General features: G+C 39.0%; 1 long non-coding RNA gene and 1 pseudogene across 1 annotated transcript in view; one reads left to right on the top strand and one right to left on the bottom strand.

Moving 5' to 3' along the window:
• Positions 1-23,139, top strand: part of LOC140843541 (uncharacterized) — a 235,822-nt gene extending 212,683 nt beyond the window's left edge. Inside the window, exon 3 of the long non-coding RNA XR_012121387.1 lies at positions 20,411-23,139. This is a non-coding gene — a long non-coding RNA (uncharacterized lncRNA). The remainder of the gene's footprint in view (positions 1-20,410) is intronic.
• On the bottom strand, positions 12,861-13,068 carry LOC118972562 (U2 spliceosomal RNA; annotated as a pseudogene).
• Positions 23,140-24,463: the final 1,324 nt, after the last annotated feature.

Raw genomic sequence — 24,463 nt, 5'->3', positions numbered from 1 at the left:
AACTCACATTATTCTCCCTGTGAAGAATAAGCCCTCAACTGAGAAAACCCTTTTATACATTCCCACATGCATGGGCTCGCTTACACTTTCTTTATATTACCTTTTCCTCTAATACAACCCAAAGCCAATTCTTCTATAAGCCTTTTTCAGTCTACCTTCCTCTAAATTCTTACATCCTCATATTCTGGGTGATCCAGTAGGCATTTACTTACAATTATTCTTTTTTGAATGCTTTGTCTTATTTGTGCTCTAAACAGTTGTGGGGTGGTTAGTTCTAAGTCTTACCCCAGGACAGTTTTTTGATAACAGAAACATGACAAATGCTTGTTCTTGCTGTTAAACTTTGCTTTAATCTTTGATACCCACCTGGTACTCCTTCCACTATAGTTTCCTTCAAGGAGATGATAATACTTGCCTATTTCTATATATGCTCTCTTTCTCCAGTTGAGGGCTAGTCTCTGTATCTCCCACCATATACAGTTTGATGCCCTGTCCACAGCAGGTGCTCAAAATATACATGCTAATGAACTTATCTCCATGGATTTTTGTTTTGAGCATAAAACAACATAATGCTTGTGAAAGGGATTTGTAACAAAAAAAGTAAAATGTAAATGTAAGGGATTAATACTGTGATTCAATGAACCCAGTCCTAGGCCTGCATGTGATGATTTAAATCCTGTAGGTCAATATACAACAAATCCTTCTCAGATATGCTTCCTTTTAAAAGGCACAGTATTATGCTGGTTTATAATCTCACGTTTCCTAGTTAAAAAACGTACATTTCTAGCTGAGTGTGTGTCATGCTCTAGGGCTCTATGTATCTAAATATTTAACAGGATTGCTTTATATGCCCTTATGCTGATGTTGCCGATATGTGATTTGGCTTTCGTCCAGTGGGTCCCTGGGCTTTTCATCATCCAGTGCATATATTGGTTGTAGAGCGCCTGGGCAGCAAGAATAGTGGGGTTGCTGAGGCATCGAATGCAATCAGAATGTTATTTAGAAAAGCTGGCTTGGCAGCTAAGCCTTGCACACATCTTTCATTACACTGTATCTTTGTGACATATTATTTCTGCTTCACAAGGTCACCTGACCCTGAATGGGACCTGTGGTCCATTGATAACACGGCTGGGTGACGGCTGTGGCATGAATTAGGACCAAAAATGAGAAGGATGAGTCCCTAAAAGTCCCAGCCTGCCTTGGCTGAGTTCTCACATTTCTCTTGGGCTCCTTTGCTACCCTCTTTCCCCTGTTATGGTGTGGGAGGAGGGTTAGGATGGGCAGACAATATTTTAATCGAAAGCTTCTTTCCATTATCAGAGAGGTGGGAGTGGGGTGGGAATCGTAAGGAGTAGGTAAAATTCATCACTTTTTGCATGTGAATTTCAGTTTGTGGGTGAGAATCCACGTCTCAGCCTGGGGAGCAGGACTGTGCTTCCACTGGGTCTTTCTCTTTCTCAAGACGTATTTGGTTCTTACACTGGCGAGCTCTGAGCCAAGCTCAGAAACTATGAAACATTTATTCTTCATGTTTGATCCCCATCTAAGCCAATGATTTGTTCTTTGACCAATTCACTTTACCTCAGTTTATTCAGCATCCACCACGTACCAGGCACAGTTCTAGTTGCTAAGGACGCAGCATCAACCAAGACAAAGGTGGCCTTTCCCTCATGTGGGAACAGACAGACATAATCAAATAAATAAGAAAATGTCAGTAATGATAAATGTTATGATGGAAACATAATAACTGGATCTAATTACAATTGAAGGTGATGGGGGAAGATCTGTATGAGGAAGTGATATTAAGCTGAGATTTGAGTAACAAGATGCCAGCAAAGCAAAGGTCCTGGGAAAGAGTGGTTCAGAAAAGGCCCTAAGGCACAGGTAGGCCTCTTTGGTTCTTACAACAGGCTGAAATCAGTGTACGTACACGAGGCCAAGGTGGGGCAAGTCAAAGGACTGGGCAGCACCAGACCCTGCCACACACTTGAGGTTTAGATAAGGAAAAAAGGCTTTTATGTTTTATGCAATGGAAAGTTGATGAAGGATTTTAAGCAGAGAGATGACATAGTTTGATTTACATTATTAAAATATCACTTATTTATTTTTCTTAATAGTTGTACCATATACACATATACAGTTTTAAAATAACAGCAACATAGTTTTATTTCAGAACTTTTACGACTGGATTTGCATCCTGTAAATTTTTAGTGTCTTGCTACTTTTGTTCAATGTTATGTCTGTGAGCAAAAAAAAAGGGGGAAGTTATTTTCTATGTCAGGGTAATAGTTACCTTTACCAGGAAAGGAAAGAGTCACTCAAGACTATCTGAGGTGCTAGAAAAGACTTCTTAATCTGTATTGTAGTTACACTGGTGTTTGTTTCATACACAGTGCTTAAATATATAAAAAGTATTTAAATATGTCTGAATGTATGTTTCAAATAAAAATTCTAGAAGCAGCTATCATTCAGCACCATATTCACTATGTTTTTTCCATCAAAGTCTAAATATAAAGTTTAAAACAATTTCCCAGGAAAGGGGAAGGGAGAGAAAGGAAGAAGTTTCTTACTGTGCTGTCAATGTGCAGAGCGTTTAGGTGTGTTGTGTGAGAAGGAGCCAGGGTACATGGTCGGTGAGTGTGCTGGGAAGTCAGGAGAACTTCTATTCAGCACTAGCTCAGTCACTGGCTGGCTTCATGTCTTGAACAAATCACATCTGCCTTCTGACCTTAGTTTCAGCATCTTTGAATGGATAGGAGATCTATCACATTGCTTGACACCTGGGAGCTAATTCATACAGATTTGTTTATTTGGACATTTTGATTATAGCAGACTCTAACACTAAACTTCCCTTAATATCTCCAGCCTCCAGATTCTATTGCTCGGTGGCAAAGCCTGGAATAACTCACATAATATCACTTTGTTTCTACCTCAAGCACAGTGGTTAGCACAGTGTGACCTGACACTCAACTGTGTACATTGTGGTAGAAATCCTCTAGCCCTGAGCAGCCAATGATTTTTTAATACAAGGCCCCTCTCTTTCAAGAGTATCAATTCTGTAAGGTGAACTCAGCTGAAATAAGGGTCTGTATCATTGATATAAGGTACATATTCAGAATATATTCCGAAATATTTAAATGCTCTTCTGCTGTATAGATTTAACATGACTTAGAATCAGATAGAACTGAGTTCAAATCCTGCCTCGGTTTGTAGCTCAACAATCTGGGTCAAGTTCACCTCTCTGAGTGTGCATTTTTTCTATTTCCTCAGCTATATCATTAGAGTGCAGTACCCATCTTGTAGCTTTGTGACAATCAGTTGGTGAAGCACGGTGCATGGTACATGGTGGGCCCTCAGTCCACATGAGTCTCCTTCCTAATCTGCTTCCCCACAGGTCTCCAAAACCCAGTCAGGAGTTATAGGTAAACATGCCGGACATTTCCACTGTTAGATCAGTTTCACCATCAGCATTATGGTGATGAACTAAAATGTCATTTGCACTTTGGGGTGAGATACACAGAGGGGGTCAGTGCATAAAATAATACAATAAACCTTCCCATTCAGAAAGAACTGTTTTTTCACTAGGTGTTAGTACCAGTCTTCTTTTGTAGCACTGGGCTGCAGTGTAAAGGTATTTTTCTTTTTTTTCAAAAAATATATTTTCCTGACCAGGTGGGTGCCGTTCTGTCAGGCAGGGAAGCTGCTGACAGCTAGGCAAGGAAAAGAGAGGAATTATGCAGACATTTGGCAGTGTAAGTGTTAGAGCAACTCAACTGTATGTGTGTTCAGAAGAGTCCAGTAGCTTAGGTGAAGGCAACTCCAAGAAATGAAATGACAGCTTCCCTTAACCATTATGCTAATGGCCAGGATGGAAGGGATGCCTCTGTTAGAATAGGCCCTTGGGAAACAAGACTTCTGGGCTCACATCTCACTCCCAAAAACATCTCCCACTGTGATCCTGGTCAACTTGCTGAACTTCACTGTATTTTAGTTCTATTCCTCCATCTATAAACCCAAGCTAATAATAGTTACCTCCGCTGCAGGGGTGGTACAAAGATTAATGAATTAATGAGCAGAATGTGCTGTGGAGAGAAGGTAGACTGTAGAAATGTGATCACTTCCGCAAATCTGATTTGCACAGGACTTGCCACAGCAGCTTTTCTGAATGTTGTGCTCAGTCCTCTCTTCTCCGCTGATAATGAACTCTTACATTCCATTCTGTTCCTGGGAGATATAGATGCTCTTGTCCGGGAAGCGATGAGCTCTTCCATGGCCCCCAAGCCTGGGTGCAGTGTGAAAATGATAAGGAGAAAGAGCATAAGTCACAGAATGATGGAAATTGTAGGAAGATATGAGAGATGAAAAGGCCTTAGCTTTAAAATAAATAAATAGCTTAACCACCTTCACAATTTTGCAGTTCTGAGAAAACAAAAAACAATGATGAGCGGGAATATTTTTGCAAAATGAGTGTCACAATGCATAGAATATGAAATAACTGAAATCAAATCTCATTTTAAAATTTATTCATGATGTTTCATACCAAGAAGCATTATGTCATTAGGTATATTGGGGTGTGGGATAGCAGTTCCCCTCCTACAGTGTTTTGCATAGCTTCCTGCCCTCAACAGAGGTCAGAAAATAAAATAGCAAGACCACTAATATCAGGCCTTAAATATTAGATTCACAAAGCTGCACATTCTCATACAATCTTAGGCCTTGGAAAATATCACAAAGCCCAATAACCAACAAAATAAAAATCTTGTTTTCAAAGCAGGGTTGGGAAAAAAATTCTATCAGTGGGGAAATGAAGAGTAGATAAGTTCATTACGTACATGATCTTATTCATTGGTCTTCATCTTGGAAACTATATTTATGATAAATTTTAAGGATTCTTTTTAAAGACAGAGAGACTGAAGTTCATAGATTTAAGATCCTGCTCAGAGTTAAAAAGCTAAAGTGGTGAGCTGGGGTTGGAACCCAAGTCTCAGTTGTGTCAGTAACTATGTTTCAACTGCCTTTCTTCAATGTTCTGGAGAGAACAGGACTTGAAGCTTAGAACAAAAGGAATTAATTATAGGACAGGTATTAAATTATGTGTATCTGCTACAAATATATCCAAGCATCTACCAATTCTTCTAACCCTCCTCCAAGTATTTGACAAACACCATCTGTGTCTGTGATGAGTGCTAAATTACAGACTTGAACCAAGATAAAGATGAATACACTCTTTTCCTGACTCTAGCAGGCAGGACTCGGATTGAAAAGGTAAAAGGGTTACCAGGAGCATTCCAACCCAGAAGAGTTGGGCTCTTTACCCTAGAGCAGTGGCTGTTTGAATTTGGCTGGGTGAAGTATCTCTGGGACCTGAGACTTTGATTCCTGCCAAAGAGGATTCCAATCTAACTCAGCCCCATCTGGAGTAGAGATGCTAAGATTAGATTGAAGAAAAGGCATAACATACATACTGTACCAAGTTTCTGTTACCATTTCCTTACCTAAAAAAAAAAGCTGCAATCTGGTAAAAGACAGAAAACCAGGGGAACTTAGTTTATTCACTCCAGCTAGAAAACCATTCTGAATGGTCACATTCACACTAATCCATTGGTCCCCCAGTATTAAGCAGACTTGAACACCCTAGTCCTGCTCTCATTTGCAAATGCACCTGGAGATAGGAAACCCCAAAAGCTTATATAAAGGCCATAAAAGGCACACATTGCCTGTGTCCCAGTTTTTCACAGACAGTGTGCTGTACTTACATGGTTTCCTAAGCCATTTATGATCAGCATAGAGGTGTCTGAGCATGGTGCAATAAGGGGAATGAAATCTTCCACCTTTATTTATCTGGTACTCAACAAAGATGAGGCGATCTAAACAGCCTTCATTGTCTAAAATAATGAATGCAGACAACTCAGTAAAATCCCTTCTACATAAACCTAACCACTGTGCACCAATTTGCAATGCTTTCCTCTCTCTTGAACACATAGCATTTTTTGACTGTTTTACTCATCTGACACAGAATCAGTTACTTTCTTTATGATATGTATCTTTGTTTGTATCTTAATCTGCTGTCTGCTACAACAAAATACCAGAAACTGGGTGACTTAAAAGCAACAGAAATTTATTCCTCACAGTTCTGGAAGCTGGCAATCTGAGATCAGGGTGCCCACATGGGCAGATCTGGTGAAGGCCCTATTATGGGTTGAAGACTCCCAAATTCTCATGAATCCTCACATAAGGCAAAGCTAACTTTTCTTATCTCTTCTTAGGAGGGCATTAATCCCATTCCTGAGGGCACCATGCTCATGACCTAATCACCTCCCAAACGCCCACCTCCAAATACCAGCACACTGAGGATTAAATTACAGTATGTGAATTTTGGGGAGAAATAAATATTCAGTTCATAACAGTTGCCATTTAAATTTTTAGTATTTATTCAAATTTTACACTATTATGCAATTTATGTTTTTATACTGTAGTTATTCATGTAAACTACATAGACTTTATGTTCAAGACTGCATGTTATGTATCTTGTTCCTCCTCTCTCCTCTGTATAATGTAAGCTTTGAATATTGCAGATGCTTAAAGCACTTACTTATTAACTCATGCAATTAATGAATCTATTTGATGCTGAGGCCTGGTTTCATGTAAAAGTCTGACATCAGTAGAATTTGTCTTTGGAGTTCTTTCATCTTGCTGTTGAGTGCAAATATTTCTTCACATAATTCTGCCAACATAGTCCTGGTTGCCAAGGTGTTACAACCAGGTCAGAAATGTAAACTGATGTGAAGTCAATCCTGATCACCTTTCTTATCAAAAGTTATGAGTGGTCTACTTATTTATCTATTCATTCATTCATTCATTCATTCATTCATTCATTCATTCATTCATTTGTTCATTTGTTCTTTTGCCTTCATCAACAAGTTCTGTCTTGCTCATGATCTATTTGGTGGGTACTACTGTGTGCCAGGCTGGTGCTAACTAGCTAGGTTAGCTAGATAGAGATTTGATGGTTTGTAAGAGAGGAAGTAATTGCTGTCCCAATGTACCTTATGTTCTAGTGGCAGAAGCTGACATGAACCATTCCAAATATCCATAAATAAGACCATTCCAGATGGGATAAATACCATGAGCAAAATAGGGAGATAGATAAGAGACTTGGGAGGTCACAGAAGGTCTCTCCAAGGAGAAGACACTTAAGCTGAGACATGAATGACAAAAGGTGTGCCATGCAATGATATAAGGAAAAATCATCACCTAAATCACAAAAAAGAAAACAAAGGAAAAACGTGGGTATAGCCACTGTATAATTGATGAAAGGATGTTTCATTATGGGTAAATTCATCTAAGCTAGCAGGAATCAGAGCAAGTGAATCTTGCAGGAGACGGTATGGAGTTTTTGTAATAAGGGCCATAGAGGGCCAATAGAAAGGCTTAAGCAAGGAGATGACATGATCGGATTTATAGCTTAAAAAGATGTCTCCGGCTACTGTTTCTATGGGGTTGTTTTTTTTCTAAATTGCATTATGAAAGATAACGGGTAAATAGAAAATTCACTTTGCAGAAATTTTCTTTAAGGCTAGACTTGTTAACCTAATCTTTTGCAAAAAGTCAGAGAATATTATCAAAGAAAATATTTAGCAAACTCACAATAGCCTGTATTGTAAAAGTATGTATCTGTCTGTATGTTATGCATGTCTGTAACTTTTTAAGTTTGCTGTTTGACTTTGAGCACGTCACAAATTCTCTGGGTCTTAAAAATGAGGAAGTCTGAATGAGATGATTTCTAAGATCTCTTTCAGCTCTAATATTTTATGACCATGAAATTAGTGCATTAGAAACCGATTAAAATCTAAGAAGCTATAAAATATCCTTTCTCTTCAATCTTGTGAGTGAAATGAATCAGAGATATTAGTACTATTCCTGGCGATCAACATGTGTGCAACATTTTATAGTCAGCTAACGACACATCCATTACACCCTTCGAAATCACATAATACTGAGAAGTAGGTGTTAGTATTATTTATATTTTACAAGTGAGAAAATTGATGTTCAGGAGAATTTTTTGTTGGAAAGAAGATAAACAACTAGCTAGTGGAAGAAACAAGAATAGAAGCAGAAATTCGCTACGTAGACAAACTGTGCTTTACATTTCTATAAAGGGTTTTGATGACTTATAGAGGCTTATCTAATTCAACTTCCTTAGCACAGAATATACCTGGTTTATTTCTTTGCTTACTTTCTAACAGGTATTCAGAGGGACCTTGAGGTTGAAACCCTGCCTGTTCTTACAGTTCAAAATGGAAGAAAGCATGGAACGAAGATCACTTTGTTAAACCCCCACTGTTGGTCAGGCTTGAACATGCACATTCCCAGTTGTTACTGTTAACATTCATTGATGAAATTATTTAGACAATTTGCCAAGTTTTTGCTGTTTTCTCTGTGTAGAGATAGCATGTGAGGGTAGGAAACAGATAATGCATAGGTATCTGTTTCGAAGTTTTATTTGCTTGAGGGCCTCCTGGCTCTCTCCTGCTTGTGTATGTTGGTGTGTGCGCACAGACACACTGCCCCCCACCCCCACCATGAGTGATGATGGAGGCCTGTCACTCACCTCTCTGTGACAGTCACTGCCAACTGAGATTGGAGGAGTCTTTTACATATTTTCCCTCTCATCCCTCCTTTCTTCCAGGTATGCTTTTTAAATTTAGACTGCATTTCTTAGCTCTTCTTTGGACACTAATGTTTTGTGTGCTAATTACCCCATAAATGCAAGACTTTTTATCACATAGATCACATGTATCATTGTATGACAGAGCTAAACTACCAGAAATCAAGCAAACAAACAGCCTCATATAAAATCATGCAAGGATTGGGTCCACATTATATTAGAGTCACCTAGAAGAGTTTGCAGGAGAAATATTTCAAAGACAAACCTGTTGAAATGGCTTACTTTTGACAGCCCTTTCTGGAAGCTCAGCGGTTTCTCTCTCCCCCCCACCCTCCTCCTTCCTTCATGTCAGACTGGGCCATGTTTGAAATTCCTGAGCCCACCCCACTCCTGCTGTCTTTATATATACACTCATCTCTCCTGAGGGAAGATTTCAACTTCATGGCAAAACTGAAGAGAGCATGTCAGAATGCTGTCGGAAAGAGAACCTTCTTTTCTACAACTGTTTTTGGATGCCAGCCAAAATTTCCCTTTCTGGCTTTTACTCTTGACACTGTCTCCCCACGGAGTAGAAGGGATATTTTAACAACTGGCAGGCTTTAACAGTGCCCCTCAATGCCAGCATGGGCAGTCCAGAATTCAGAGCGCTGGCTCTATCTTCATGTCGATATTAAATAAGCATGCCGTTTAAAGACAACGGCAGGCAACTTTTCTTTTGAGGCTATCTGGGGAGATTTTTTTATTTTATTTTATAAAGGGTTTTATATAAGACATCAAATAGTTATGAGGAACGTGGCTGTGCTTTTTATAACACAAGAAAGGTTAAGAGCAGAAATTTTTATAGACACTGTAAGAACTTTCAAGGGACTAAAAGGCTCAGTGGACTCTGAAGACAGATTTCACCTTCAGGAAGAGGATTCAAGTTCACCCGAGGAATCAAGTTACAGGGGTTGGAATCGATGGCTCGGTCCCTGCCGTTGGTTGGGCTCTCCGTCTGAAATCTGCTTTGTGATTAATTGAAAGAAGATTGTTTCCTGTGAAAAGGTTGTGTAACAACAGCGTACAGGATTCTGATTTCTGGGAATGGTCAGATGGTATATATAATGTAGACTTTGAATTTGCTGTAAAGAAAAATGTTATTTTTCAGGTGGTCTTCAGTGTCCCAAGCCAAAGATACCTGTGCTGTGTGTGTGCAGAGAAGTAGTTCTTTGGAGAAGACTTTTACTCTGGATCATGCTTTACCCTTCTGCAGGCTGAAGACTCTGTATGCTGCACTGTGGGCCACTGTAGAAGAAAATACCAGCTGGGTGCAATTCCCTGAGGCAGGCCGAAAAGCTAGATACAGAGAAAAATGGATTGGGTATGTATGTGGAGTAGAAGTGTAAGACAGAGCGGGATTGGAAACTATGAAAAGCTCTGTGAGAATGATGATTGAGACCACTGAAATTAAGCTGCATGTAGTTGACGGAGATGTCTGTATCAGTAAGGACATATTCTCTGAAGCTGAGAATCACATGCTACTAATATAACTTGAACTCAACCTCCTGTCCAGGAAGAATTCAATTATAAGGCCTGTTTAGCCTGAGACTTTGGCCAAATGAGTAGTCTATGATTTTGGTCAAGACACAAGCAAAGAATGAGTTAAATTAAGTAAACTGAAATTATTGCTTATTCTTTCCTTGGAATTCTTATTCCAGAGAGAGAGAGATTCATTTGGTACAGGCAACCAGCATTTCTAAACTTATTCCAGGGAGCTGATACAATTTCTCTTCCACCAATCTTCCTAGATCCAAAGACTACCAGACTGGAAACCAGATCGCTTGGTTTATTCTGTGTGAGGAAGAGAACTTGTAGAGAAGAGAGATTTCCTACACATATATAATAGGGGTTATCTGTCTGCACACAGCTGCTCCACAATTTCGTCTTTACCAATAATGTTCTTCAATCCCATCTTTATCTTCTTCTGTTTTTCACAAGTTCTTCAAGGATTTGGACATGTTTTATTTCCAGGATAAGACACCCCAATAATTCCTACTCATACTGGTTTCTCCCTACTCAAGGTCCTTATAATATTTTTAGTCCATTGTGTCATCTATCCCTGGATTGTGTAGTATGAGTAATCCTCATACTGAACCAGAAATTACTTGTTTAGTAATAACAATAGAGAGCCAGCAATACAGAGCCCATTAGTTTTATTGTTAGACACATCATTCTTTTGCCCCATATTAAACATATTGCTTATTCATATTTAGGATTTTAAAATTAGTAATAATATAATGATAAAAATATGTGATTATTTTAGAACACTCAAAAAAACCCAAAATAAGGAAATTAATAATTCATAATTGTTTCCCAGAGATAACTATGTTAAAAATTTAATTTAAGCCTTTTTCTATAAATGTATTTGTTTCTATTACATGTATGTTTGTATACACACACACATATATATGCATATACACACATACATACATAAAATGTATATATACATATATATTCGTAATAAAATCCTATCTATTTAACTTGCTATTAAAATAAAAATACATATTTTGACCGAAGTAAATTTAAATGCATAAATGAATTTGTATTCCATTTTTTATTTGGAATTACATCAAATAAATATTTCTAGACTAATTTTCCTCCTACTTATTATACATCAAAAACACATCATAAGCCATTTTTCTAGAAGAGGGACATTTCTTGGAAGTTAACCAATTTTCTTCTCATTAGCACATAGGACCATTCTATTTTTCTTTTTTTTGCTGGTACATATAATTCTATAGTAAACAAATCCTTTAGATAGATTTGACATGTCTATGTCAGTATCTTTTGAATTAAGTTTCCTTTTATTATTACTGGTATGGTTGAATATTATAATTCAGTTTTTAGTTTATTTGAATTCTGTCAGTTTATTGTCTGTTCATGCCTTTCATCTATTTTTCTATTGTTTTCTTTTTTGAAATGTCTGTACATGTCTTTAACTTATTATTTTTTACTGTTGCTATTGATTTGTAAAAACACATTTGTATTAAACATTTTCTTGTCATTGTTTTTAAATCAGCTTATGATGTTTGTTGAATTTCAGAGCTGTTCTATTTTTGATATAACACATTGATTGTTTCTTACACTGCAAATGGCTTTCTTCCATAAATTTTATGCTTAGAAAAATCTTTCTCATCCTGGGGAAATATTGATATTCTCTCATATTTTTTTCTAGCTTTCTTTTGTTTTATTAAAGAAAAAAGTTTAACACTTTGATATACCTAGAGCTTTTCTAATTTACATTCTCAATGGCAGTTATAAAATAAAACAATTCATTATTTTTGCCATTGATTTGTGAGACTATTTTCATTTTTCTTCACTTACTGCTCTCATTATTATTTCCATGCAGTCCCTGCTCCCCCCAAGGAAAAATATTTCTCAGCCAAAATATTTGTCAACCAAAGGTATGGCTGCAGCTGTTGGTCCCCCTCTATCAACTCAAGCAGCGGCCACATCTTTTGGAATCTATAGTTGAGCCCTAGGTACATGTTCCCAGTTCAGGCTCCATTATTCTGGAGGCAGATCACCCTCCAAAGCTCTTTGACCTTCTCTATCGCCTAACTCATACTCTGAGTCATGCAAAAATCTACATATTACAGAAGTCTCACTTCCAAGACTTCTTTTTTCCCTTAGCCCGTTCATTCATTTCAGTGTTTTACCTGTACTTTGCCCTGAGGAAGCCAGTTGCCACTAACCTGTACTTATCCTTGAACCCTTTCTCTAGCCTTTTCAATCCTCCTGCTCCCAAGTTTTCTGGTTAGTCTGAATCTTTTATTTATGAACCAAGAAGATCAATAGGAGAAGAATAGATATTATTCTGATGTATTGACACAAACCCATTCTACCTCTTTTTCATGGGGCATGGTATAAAGCTGAACTGTCCAATGTGGTGACCTTTAACTCCACATAGCTACTGAGAACTTGGAGTACAGCTAGTCTGAATTGAGATGTATTTAAGTATAAAAAACACACAGTGGATTTATCAAAAAATGTAAAATATTAATAAATTTTATATAGATTATACTCTGAAACATAATATTTTGGATATATTGAGTACTATAGACTGATTGTGTGGAATGTGTGTGGCCTCACTCCCCCACCTAATTAATATATACATATGTATATATATATATATATTCCCCCCCGCTCCCAAAGAAGGTGCACCATTCCCGGAGATACTACAATACTGGAGATACAGAGATACTGGGTTGATGCATTGAGTGGACAGAGCAAACTCTTATTGCAACTCCTTACTGCAAAAATCCATTTAATATAATAAACTTGAAGAGAGGATGTATCAGATATTAAACTGATGAGAACAGATACTACACTTGATCTTAGCCAAAAGGCTGAGAAGTGATCAAATTAACATTTTGAAATCTAATTTCCAATGTGATAGTGTTTGGAGATGGTATCTTTGGGAGGTGATTAAGTCATGACGTGGACCCTTCATGAATGAGGTTAGTACCCATGTAAAAGAGACCCCAGAGGAGAGTTCCCTCACCCCTCCTGCCATGCGATTGTTAGGCTGGAGGAAGGAAAAACAGGGACATGCAAACAGAACAGAGAGATGCCATAGGGGGAGAACAGACCAGACCCCAAGTTCTGTGCCTTATATGGAAAGGGGACAGCTCTTCCTGAATTCCATTCTTCTGATGTACCAACTAAGACCCAGATGTCAGCCTCCTCCCTCTTGGAAGGAAAAAAGTTTCTGGTTGTCTGTTATGTCACCTTTAACCAATCATACCTCTCCACACCCCCTAGGATAGCTTGCCCACTCCTCCCCCTCCTAATCCCTTATAAGCCCCCACCTCCCTGACCGGGTGTGACTTCCCCGGCCTGTAATACCCAGACCACGGAACATCACCCGGGAGTTGCACTCAAATAAACTACCTAGCCCTTTTTTGCCTCGCTTCGCCTGCTTATTTCAGCTAAAATTTATCTTACAGTGAGGACACAATGAAAAGATGGCCATGTATGAACCAAAAACAAACCCTCACCAGACACCAAATCTCTTCAGAAGCTTGGTCTTGAACTTTGCAGCCTCCAGCTTTGAGAAATAAATTTTAGTCTATAATATTTTGTTATAACAGTCTAAACTAAGACAATTAAGTTAATAAAATTTTATTTAAAGTTTTATTTGCTAATTATTTAAATTATATTTATCATTATTTATTTCAACACATTTTACCTAATTCTTTTTTTTTTTTGAGAGGGCATCTCTCATATTTATTGATCAAATGGTTGTTAACAACAATAAAATTCTGTATAGGGGGGTCAATGCTCAATGTACAATCATTAATCCATCTCAAGCCTAATTCTCATCAGTCTCCAATCTTCTGAAGCATAACGAGCAAGTTCTTACATGGTGAACGAATTCTTACATAGTGAATAAATTCTTACATGGTGAACAGTACAAGGGCATTCATCACAGAAACTTTCGGTTTTGATCACGCATTATGAACTATAAACAATCAGGTCAAATATGAATATTCATTTGATTTTTATACTTGATTTATATGTTGATCCCACATTTCTCCCTTTATTATTATTATTATTTTTATTTTTAATAAAATGCTGAAGTGGTAGGTAGATGCAAGATAAAGGTAGAAAACATAGTTTAGTGCAGTAAGAGGGCAAATGTAGATGATCAGGTGTGTGCCTATAGACTAAGTATTAATCCAAGCTAGACAAGGGCAGCAAAATATCCACGGATGCAGAAGATTTCTCTCAAAGCAGGGGGGGTGAGGTTCTGATCCTCACCTCAGTTGATCCCCAATTTACCTAATTCTTTTTTTAATGTGGCCATTATGAAAATTTTAAATTACATGTGTCACATTTATCTAATATTTTTATTGGACAGTGCTGCATAAATATTTCACTATTTTCATTTTTAGTAGCATGGCTGTGTCCTTGTGATTAAGAGAAAATTTTCCCATGTTCTGGAAATAGGCTGATGGCTAATGTATTGGTGGTAAGAGTATATGTCCTGAATCTTTATAAAGTGATGCTTATAGGGACTTTATGCCTCTCAAGTATGTACTTCTTAATGCTGGTTTCTGTTTTACTGGTTACAAAAAGTGGCTATGCGACCCTACTTCTCTCTCCCCATACCCAGGTGCTCAGCATTGCTGTGTGTGTGTGTGTACATGCATGTGCCTTCTTTTGGCAGAAATTGGCAAAGGAGAGGGGTGTTTTTTAACCCATTTTCAATTGAATGTCAAGTAATTGTGTAAAAATTTAGATGTGTTGATATGACATTTACTCAAAGTATGTATTCTCTCTTTATTACTAAGAAGTGATCATAATATGGTCTTTGAAGCTAGGGAGTCCTGAAATCAAACAAGACACCTAGGAAGTCTGTGGTCATTGCATAAATTATTTATTTTCTCTTAGCCTCAGTTAACCCATGTGTAATAGGGGGTAATAATCATCGTATTAAAAGGGTTCTATCACTCTCATTGCATCTAATCTACATATCTCCCCTCTCCTTCCTTCTCTAATTCCATGCTTTTAGATCCCCGTGTCTCAAGGTGAGTCGTCAGCAGACATGGATTTAATATTTGGTACTAGTGTGAAGGTAGGAGTAGAGTGACTTGCTTAGAAGAAGACCCTAGTGGTTTTTAGATTAGGACCTGATTTCAAATGCATCCATCAGAATTTTGCATATTTTCATGCAGTAGATTACAGAAAATAACGATCTGGCATGCCAACCTTGGCATCAGGAATGCCTACAGCCCAAGGGTAATGTCAGTCCCTTTAGGAGATATGAGAAATAGCTTTGCCTTAAGCTTCCTTCTTGAAAGAGGCCAAGAAATTTCAAAGCTTTTAATTTTCACCAAATAGAGCAAAGATGCTATGAGTTTCTTACATACCATAAAAAAATAGCATTTCAGCCGGACATTTGATGAATTATCAAAAATGTGAGACTAGTAACTGCCTTAAACAGGAATGGCAATCTCTCTGCCAAAGGTGCAATGTGCTTGAAAATGATTTCAGGGCAGAGTGGGGCCGTTTTGGAATAAGGAAATAAGTAATGACAGATGAATGGCAAAACATTCTGACTGGGTGGATCACACCCCAGACAGTCTACTGTTTTTCTTGCTCAGTGGAGCTCAGTACTCTGAGTCTGCTGAGTTTGTCTGGACATCTATGAGTTGAACATTTTTGGCCATTTATTATGTCCATCAAGTTATAGAATGTAAGCAAAATGAAGAGAGGTAGAAGGGAGACAGTTCTTTATCTTGGATTAAGAAAAAAGTGAATCTTATTGATTTGAGCTCTAAAAATCTCCCTGCTGATTAATACTTCAAGGGAGGATAAACCTTCCAGTATTGGATGGTGTTGTGCACCAGCAGGTATGGTTGCTTTCTGGGCTTGGTCTATTTATGTTCTTTCTTAGTTACCATTGTTTATTATCACTTTGTCTATTTTAGCTCTAGGCCATCAGGATGAAATCCTATACCAGATGCAAAGCCTCAGGTATTTACATGGGAAGATAACTAATCTATGTAGTCCAAGGGGTGTGCATGCACAAGAATTTCATAGCATGGGAGCAATAGAATGTCAGGAAAAGGCAGGGGGGATCTTTTCTGGATTGGGTTCCAATATGCTATGAAACAGTCCAACATTACTTTGCACTGGTGAATTATAAAATTTCATAATACACTCAAGTCTGTGTAACATTTACATACATCTACATGTACATATGTGCATGTGAGATGGTTTATGCAATTGCCAATTTGGTACTATGATTTGAGGCCACTGACAATGGACTTTTTTCCCAAATGATACTGTTTACTTATCTGTCACTGAGGTAAAAAATTGTGGTTCTTTCAGAGCAGGCCCCAACAATAGTGGAAGTAGCATGAGCTTTAGAGCTAATGGAAATAGGCTACAAATCCTATCTGTGCCGTATACTAGCTATATGACCTTGGACCTTAGCCCCCTCTCCCATAACATGAGGAAATAATTGAGTTGGCAGCAAGGTTTGAGTTTAAACAATTCATTGAATGTACTATGCCTACCATATGGGAGTAGCTCAAAAATTGGTAGTTAATAATACTGTTAACATTGATAAATTGTAAATAGCTCTGTCTGGGGTCTATTGAATCCTGCCAGTGGATTGGGGATAGATGTACTTGATTCTTCAGCTTTCTGTGTTGCTGAGCCTCAGTTTGGCCTCATGTAGAGGAGGAACAAGAAAAGGCATCAGTACAGATGTCCTTATGGGACCAGAACCAAGACAGTCACCAGAGCTGAACACAAGACACTGTTCTCTACACATCAATATGTATTTTAACTCAGTGCTGTGATTTGTGCATGTGCTTGTTGTCAGAAATCCTATCCCTTTTACTTGTGGCTGATGATGGGGCCAGGCTACAAAGCAGAGGAGGCCTATGTCCTTAACCTTCTCCTGCCCCCAGATCCTCATCCTTCTTATCTCCTTTATCCCAGATACCTGGAGTCTTTAATTTCCTTCCACCAGTCGAATTTTTTTAGGAAAGAGTGTGGGTCCTTTATTTTCCCCTAAGTGTAAATGAAAACTTGCAGTTTATAGAAGACATTGTCCTAGGCCTAATGAATAATAATATTTCTGAAGAATTTTAGGCTCGTTAGACAGCAGACTGTTGGATTGCAAGAGTTTTCCCAACCTCTTCCCACCATGCTGCGGAAATCTCACCTAGTGCACCTTACATGTGGTACTGCTTTTATTAGCAATGAATGTCATATAGGTAATAACTTTTATTGGGATGGTTCATAGAAAATTTGAAGGACAGCTCTGAGCAGGCAAGAAGGATGCCCATTTTATGAGAAGACCAAAACATTGTAAAGATAATGGATAAATGGGACAATAGTACTAATTGGGGATAATCTATTATAGTAAAACAGGGGAAAAGTGCGAATTAAATACTATATATGGTGAGGGTACATTTTAAGATTTTTCATGTGTGCCCAAGAATATTTGAAGGAAATTTTCATATTGTGCTCTGTAGGCAGAAATAGAATACATTAAAAATATAGAATTAGAGGAACATGTCTCAGGTAACCAGCTTCTTGGAGAAGAAATATTTTATATATAAAAACATTAAAAAAAAACCCAAATTGATTACCTTGGAGGATGCTAGAAAACCAACTTATTACTGTGAAAATTTGTTAAAATGGGTAAAAGTTAAGCACTTATTATGCCTTTCCTATCTGTGTCTCAGGTAAATAAAATATTTGATGAGAGGAAGTTTCTCTTTATGAAAGTTTTCCAGCTAATAATATGAAGAAGATATTATAGAATTAAGATATTTTGCAACCTCTAATGAAATAAGGCACCTAGTTCCAGACAGTGATTTTCAAATCTTCAAATGTCACAGAAAAGTGGGCAACCAGACACTATGTCCCTCTTATTGGAAATACATAGTATCAGCTGCAGATAATTATTGCCCAAATATTGAACCTAAGTTTGACTTCATCTCAAAAATAAATAGGAATTATCAATGATAGTGAAACACATTTAACCATACTATGGGGATGAAATTAACAAATTGAGACTGGAGTACTCTACAGAAAAATGAATGATTTTCTTCACAAATACATTGCAAAAGGTATAAAAAAGGAGAAAGAGAGAAAAAAAGAGGACTCTACAGATTAAAAGAGCGTTATGCAACTAGACTGAGAATCACAATGTCATAATTTAGATCTTGATTTGAACAAACCATGAATAAAGTAAAACAGAAGAATGAGACATCCAAAGAGGTTTGAAATGTGATTTTTTGGTATTATAATAGTTATTAAATTTTTAGGTATGATAATGGTACTGTAGTTACATATTTAAACAGAGTACTTATTTTTTAGAGTTGTATCCTGAAATACTTATAGATGATATCTTATTAGGCTAGGATTTTCTTCAAAATAATCTGGGATGAGGAGTAAGTGATGTTTTAGAGGTAAAATATTGACCATAAATTGATAATTTTTAAGGCGACTCATAGGTATACAGCATTCATTATACTATTCTCCCTATTTTGATATATGCTCCAATTTTTCTTAATTATTATTTTTCCTTCAAAGGGGATTAGACAATATTTTTTACCTCTGAGAATATGAATTTATAATGATTTTTAAAAGTTTTATTCTCCTGGCAAAGTTTTTATTTTCTTCTATTTCTTTTTATTTTTTCTGCTGAGTATTTGTTTGGTGGCTATCCTTTCTCATCTGGAGACACCAGGCGATCTGCTCATACCTATAGAGCTGTTGAGACTGCATGTAGGATGGGCCTCACTAGGGGTGAGTTCCACTGAGAGGTCCCGAGCAGACCCACAGCCCAACTGCCGGAATCTGTAAATATTTCCTGTTGGATTTATGAATTATCCCCAAAGAGCATCTTACAAACCTCTTCTCCTGGAGGAAGTGAAGGCTATGGATGAGAGGGGATATAAGCCTGGTTGCTAGTATTCTGGAAGCTGGATAGGGGCCCCAGATTTTAGTACAGAATACTTTCATTTTTATTTTTTTTAAGACTTTCTTTTCAGCACAAACGCATACTCTTAGCTGGGTCTAATGTTCCTGAATACAAAATAAATAGCTCCTACCTCTCCTGAGTTACTTTCTATTCTTTTGCTGGGAGCTGGACGGGAGAAGTGTCTGAATATTATTTCTAGCAAAGAAAATTCTCTTAGAATTTTATAATCTTAGGACCAGAAATGCTTTTAAGATATCATGGAACTAACTCTCTCATTATCTTTCTAATCAACTATGATACCAACTATAGTATAATAACCAATAACCAATATACAACCAATATAGCATCTAAGTTGTGGGGGCCCGGCCTACGGCCGAGGCTGAGCCCCACTCTAGCTGGACAACACCCTAAAGATGGCGCCTGCTTCCTAGACACCTCCCTTCCGGGGCCCCTCACCGAGGGAAACCATTGCGCAGATTCCCTGACTAGGGAATCTACTATGTCTGTGGTAACAGACCCTGCGGAACAGGCCAATCTATTTCACAAGAAATTTCATGCTAATGCCACCACCTTCTGCCTGAAGTTCCAGATCACTAGAGAACAGGCGAGAGCCATAGTGGTCAGCTGCAAGTGGTGTGTATCGCTTCTTCCCCCTACCCCCATAGGGGTTAACCCAAAAGAATTGCTTCCCAACCACATTTGGCAAATGGATGTCACTCACATCCCCGAATTTGGCAGGATGAAATATGTTCATGTGTCTGTGGACACCTGCTCAGGTGTTATCTTTGCATCCTGCCACATGGGGGAGAAATCTCGGGATGTCATTTCCCATTGTTTGCTAGCATTTTCGGCCTGGGGAAAGCCCAAGCATCTGAAAACGGACAATGGGCCAGCGTATTCATCCAAACCATTCCTTACCTTTGTCAAAACTCTAGACATCAAACATACTACCGGCATTCCCTACAACTCTCAGGGTCAGGGTATGGTGGAACGCACCCACCTCACCCTCAAGAATGCCTTATATAAACAAAAAGGGGGAATAGGAGAAGACTTTAGATCCCCCAGAGACAAATTAAACATCATATTATTCATTTGGACAAAATTGCCGCAGTGCAGCAGAGCGGCACAGCCAACAATCCAATCCAAAACACATGCCTAAAGTTTTGTGGAAGGATGTGTTGGAAGGAACATGGAAAGGCCCGGACCCAGTGATAATCTGGACCTGAGGCTCCGTTTGTGTTTTTCCACAGGACCAGCAGAACCCCGTTTGGGTGCCTGAAGTCTGATACGGAGAGTGGAAAACCCCGGAGCGGAGGTACAAGATGATTGCACTGCTTCTGCTCCTGCCATGGATCCTACAGCAGGCGACGGCGGAGCCAAGCTGCAGCTGCAGCCACCGCCGCGCTGACAACGCAGAACGTCATCAATGGCCATTTTAAGAATGGGATGGCCTTGGTCAACCAACGCATGAACCTTCTTCAAGAACAATTGGACCTCTTGGGGGAGGTTTTGTCTGTGGGCTGCATCCATTCTTATATGGGGGTATATTACTGGTATTCCTTTTCATAATTATTCTAAAGCTGCCAACTTGTCCAGACAGTTAGGCAAGATGTTAACCACAAATTGGTCCAGTGAGTTTGATGAGCTCACCACTCAGCTACGGTTAGAAATTTTGAATGTTAGCTCCGAGAAGGTAGAGATGCTCTCTGTAGCTCAAATAGCTGAAGCTGTGTTAAATGCCACCAAAGCCTGGTCAGGTGTAGGTGTCATAGGAATATTGCTAATTGTGGGCCTCCTCCTGCTTGGGAGGAAAGTCTGTTCCATACAAAAACAGCAACGGGGAGAACGGAAGTTCCTGTTGCAGGCCATGGCAGCGCTAGAGGAAGGCATCTTCCCTAGAGTATGGCTTAATATGCTGGATCAGTAGTCAAGGACGGGTAAGATCGGGAGCTACGCTTATCAACCTAAGACAGAGCGCAGACCTAAGTTGTCTGTTGCCTGAGGATGGGTAAGAATGCCGCAGACTCTGGACGACCTAAGACAGGCATGATCCCGACAGCTCTTTGGTTATAAAACAATAAAGGGGGAGATGTGGGGGCCCAGCCTATGGCCGAGGCTGAGCCCCACTCTAGCTGGACAACGCCCTAAAGATGGCGCCTGCTTCCTAGACACCACCTTTCCTGGCCCTACAGCTCAGCGCATAAGGAAGTCTCCATGATTGGCTTGTCCCCATTTCCGTGCTGGTGCTCATAGCATGCTTTTCACATGTTTCCAATAAGACTGAACCTGGCGCGTGATCAGTCAGCTGATTGGTTGGGATATGCTATATAAGCTGCTGCCCTGGAGGAAGTGGTTGTGGTTGTTGTTTTTTGCTTTTGCCTTTCGCTAGATGGATGCTCGGACGCCCATAATAAAGATTCCTAACGAACCAGGCCTTCGGTGATCGTTCTCCTGCCATCGCCCTAGGTGGCAGGACACGATACTAAGTAACCAACTGTAATATTCATAGTTCACAGTCTGTGTTTAACATTTAAACACTGTTTCCTACATTTGCATCTGTTCTTGCTAGCTAACGTTGTGAGGACAGAGTTTTCCAGCTTTTCCTTCTCTTGTCCCCCCGCCTCCAACCATAACCTAATGCACACATCTGAATAAATGCTAGGTACAGATTAAGTATTTATTAAATGATGATTTTTGCTTGGAACTGAAGTTAGCTACTCTGAAATTATTATTCACACCACTGACAGATTGTAACTCAGCTAAGGTCTGGCTCTTGATTACTTACAGTTCCACAGTTCCCCTGTCTTGGGCAGGAAGGAGTGCTTGTTCAAAATTGTCCTTTTAAGCTCATTTCATAGCTTTGAATTTGTCAGAACCCTTATCTTCTCTTACTTCTTTGTCATGTTAAGTCTTTTGTATGCTTGCTAATTTGTAGTGCTCATTATGTAACTCACTGATTTGATTTTGTCAGTACATTTCTGCAATTTACCTATAGGTACATGGTTCACCTCCTGTGCAGGATCAGCTACTTCTCTCTCATCTCAGATCTGTGTTTTTGCGTGAGGATTGACTGGTGTCTAGAAGAGAGAATGCCAGCTTTTATAATATCTCTTGAAAGCAGCCCTCCCAATATGTCACCTATCTTTTCAAATATGTAATTTAATAATATGTTCCTTCTTTTTTATCTCTCCCTGAAATGATACCTTTAGAACATAATTAGTACCTTGCATTTGTATGGAGCTTTGAGCTCTTCAAAGCACTCATTCATCTATTATCACACTGTGTTTTATTTTTTATAACATCCCAGTGAGTAGGTGGAACAGGCCATTGTCATTCTCTTTCAGAGATGCAGAAGTGGAGGTAAAGAAAGACAGGGTGATTTCCCTGGAGGCTATGTAGATGATTAGTGGTGAACATGGTACAAAAATTCTAATTTTCGGACTCCCAGTGTCGCCCTCTTTCCTTTATCTGCCTCTTCCACCCCAGAGCATAGTTGCTCAGCCTCACCTCCGTATTTGGATTCCACTCTAAGGCTGAGTGGCTGGGCAGTTACCACCCCAGACCCCGCTGCCTGCTTGCTTTCCTGTTGAGTTATTTCTTCATTTATCATCTTGTGGCATCTACAGTGGCTCTAGACTCACATGTGGGAAGAAGACCTTTTAAACCTGCCATAAATCAGACACATTTTACCTCGATGTTGTCTGAGGTCTTTGAAAAATCTATTTTTTAGTTAAGACATTTTTCTTAGGCAAGTAAAAGTCTCTTCTCACTTTAATGAAAACACGAAGCTCTATTCAGCGTCATTTGATTTTTCCTCTGTGCTGAGGTCCATCTGCAGAGTGAATGTTTCTGCCCAACTAATGATAAGGTGCATCAACTTTACTACCCTCACCCTTTCCCTCAATTCTGACCCCTACCCTCTTTCCTCCTAATGCGTTACATTTCCAGAAATGTATGGAATCAGTCTGCATCAGCAATAAAGCACCGTGTAGATTCATCAAAGCTCTCTGTGTATTTTTCTTCATCTATCTCTGTGCCATTTACCTGGAAGGAAAACAAGAGTCAAAGCACCGATTATGCCACCTCAATGAGAGAAAAATAACTGCATTTCTCAAAAGAAGGTCATTCTGGCAGGAAGACAAATGCCCAGGATTTCAGGGGATGTCCTTCCATCAGATACTCATGTCTATCCTTGGGCAGTTCACACCTCACTCCCTAATGGTACTCAGTTTGGGCATTTGTGATATTTAAGATCCCCAGTAAACTGTGGCAGTTGTATTTAGTTTATGAGGAACAGCCTAGGGTGTGAGCAAATGCTTTTTAGAGGATGTAAGATTAGTTAGGTGATGGAGACAATGGTCCAGGTAATTCAGGCCCAGATGTTTCTTTAGTTTGAATTTTCATTTATCAGGAAGTATGGCCCTTAATTCTCTGGTTATTTGCCTAATTTCTTACCATTTTTTTAAGAAAAATCACAGTTGTGTAGTCTATCCTTAAGGGCAATAAGGACATTTAAATTTCTTTGGTTGTTGAGGACAGCAAGGGATGAGAGGTTAGAACAAGTGCTGTGTGGTGGAACTCTGCTTGTATGACGAACTCTGTGCTAAGCAATGTGAGTGCTGTGATAAGATGGCATTGCCACCTTGAAGAATTTACATGGAGGTTGTGAGACAAGAGAAATGAACAGTGTGAGCAAATGTTGTCTAGCCCAGGTCTAGGTGGTGCAGGGTCCAAGTGCACCAGTTTGCAGAGAAGGGAAAGATGATGCAGGGCTGAAGAGAGGGGGCAGCTTTGTAGATGAAGTACCTTAATGCCACTAGTCCCATCTGATAGACAAGAGTGCAAGGAGAGGGTGTTCTTGGCTAGGTGAATGGCACTATCAAAGGCACAGAAGCTTGACGGACTGTGACATTGCAGGACTGTGACAGTCCAGAGGCTGGGGAGGAAATGGTTTGTGCGAGGAAGCAGTTGGCTCCTGTGAGACCTTAAAACCTCTGGAAATGAAGCCTCTGAGGACCTTTTCAAAGATCTTTCCTTTAACTCCCAGCGGATGACAACCAATTTTCAGAGAGGCCTATTTGAGTGCCAAACTTGGAAAATGACATTCAGCTGACATTTAACAATTTGCACACATTTTGCAAGGGCTTTTTTTTTTTTTTAATGTGTGAAACCAAACTGAGAGAAGACAAAATAAGACTGCATGGCAACACCTGATACAAGATTAAATCAGAACATTGATTCAGCTACAACATTCTCCCTTTTAAGATTTTACGGGTGGGGGTGATTCATGGAACCTAAAGTCC

Source organism: Manis javanica, chromosome 9 (genome assembly GCF_040802235.1).
Source record: "Manis javanica isolate MJ-LG chromosome 9, MJ_LKY, whole genome shotgun sequence".
Taxonomy (NCBI): Eukaryota; Metazoa; Chordata; class Mammalia; order Pholidota; family Manidae; genus Manis; species Manis javanica.
The sequence above is the reverse complement of the archived record's forward strand: the minus strand, read 5'-3'. Positions and strand labels throughout refer to the sequence as shown.